This window comes from Nicotiana attenuata, chromosome 7 (genome assembly GCF_001879085.1).
Source record: "Nicotiana attenuata strain UT chromosome 7, NIATTr2, whole genome shotgun sequence".
NCBI classification, from domain to species: domain Eukaryota; kingdom Viridiplantae; phylum Streptophyta; class Magnoliopsida; order Solanales; family Solanaceae; genus Nicotiana; species Nicotiana attenuata.
In genome coordinates this window covers 80,240,316-80,240,662 of record NC_031995.1, presented here as the reverse complement: position 1 = coordinate 80,240,662, position 347 = coordinate 80,240,316, and positions in this window count along the sequence as shown.

Here is a 347-nt window from a genome sequence, read left to right as displayed (position 1 = left end):
TCCTCAACCCTTTCTCTAAATGTGTCAATCATGGTCACTAATGAAATGATCAGGCATGGTTATAATCCCGGGAAGGGGCTCGGGGCATCATTGCAAGGTATTACAGAACCTATCACTCTGGTTGCCAGCGAAAAGTTCTTCGGTGTGGGTTTTCACGCCACAGCAGCTGATGTGACATGGACAAATGAACGAAAGAGCAATTGTTGGGCCTTGCCTCAGCCAATCCCACATCTTTTCAAGATATTCGTCAAGCCCATATACATAGAGGAGGAGGATGAGGCCTTCACGGCCGAGGAAATTGAAGACATATGTGGAGCCATGAGGCGATGTTTTATAGAAACTCACAG